The sequence below is a fragment of the Mastigoproctus giganteus genome, chromosome 9 (genome assembly GCF_048544385.1).
Source record: "Mastigoproctus giganteus isolate SK-2022 chromosome 9, ASM4854438v1, whole genome shotgun sequence".
Lineage (NCBI taxonomy): Eukaryota > Metazoa > Arthropoda > Arachnida > Uropygi > Thelyphonidae > Mastigoproctus > Mastigoproctus giganteus.
In genome coordinates, this window is record NC_143583.1 from 205520571 (window position 1) to 205521822 (window position 1252).

The window sequence follows — 1252 nt, forward strand, 5'->3', positions numbered from 1 at the left end:
TTTTTTATTTTTTAATCGATAAACAAGTGTCAAATTTCACTAGTCACATTATTAGCAATAATCTTCCTCGGATAATCGCATGAGATCCAAACAGACTAAGTTCTGCATTGCAAATGAATCAAGCAATATTTCTATTGCTAGAACTAACTAATTGACCAACAAAACAAAAATCGAAAGGACGGGACTCATCACTCCCACAATACCAACAGGGCGTACTTTTTTTTCCCGACAGGAGGCACGATAGCGTTATTACATAGAAGAGTGGTTTCACTTAATAAAAATATCACCAAAATGTCCCTATTGGAGCTTTAATTTTATTTTCATTTTTAAGCTATACTGGTTCGGTTGGAACAATGAAACTGAAAAATCATAATTTTTCGAAGATTTCTGGGAAACTAATTTAATAAATACTAGCAAAATCCATGAATCATTCAAGAAAAGTGGTCGCTTTTGATCATAACGGTAATTGTTGACTGAAGTTGACTTTACTGTTTCTTTAATTATCCTGGCGTTGATTTTGTCTTGAAGTCACGATATTCGGAACTAATCACACATTTCGACTTGTCACGATTTCTGTGAATACTACAAAAATATGTTCAAATACATAAAGACTGATAACCGAGAGGTCTTTGAATTAGGATCACCTACTCGGTACCTGGTTGAGCCACCTTTAGTATGCAGCACTGTTTGGATGCAGAGCAACATGGACTCCAAGAGCTTTTGGAAGGTGTTTCACACACAAGTACAATAACTGCTAATGCTAATGCTAATGATATCCAACGTAAACTGTGACAGAGCAGTTTACGGGTATCCGGTGCTACAGGATTCAGGCGCCGTTCCATGTCCCAAGACGTGCTGCATATTGTCATTTAGGAGGATATCAGGTGAAAATAATGTCACAAGAGGACGGATAACAAGCTTGCACTGTTCATCGAACCAGTCCAATGCCCTGGGACACAGACAGTTGTACTGTTAAAAGATGCTTTGGTGCAGATAGGTCCATCTTCGTCCTATTGCAGACATTATATCATAGTGTTCATTCGGTTTTTTTTTTTTTAATTTACAAAAAAAAAACGGTATAATATTTTTATTGATAATAATACTGCAGTATTTGTATTAACAAAAACGCGGCATAGAGATGTAAGATAAACCGGTTTTTAAAAGAACTACCGTATCATATTAGGGACACCAAAAAACTACCTTTATGCCCATGTGTATTATGTTCATAAATTGCATGTTCCTAGTCGATTTG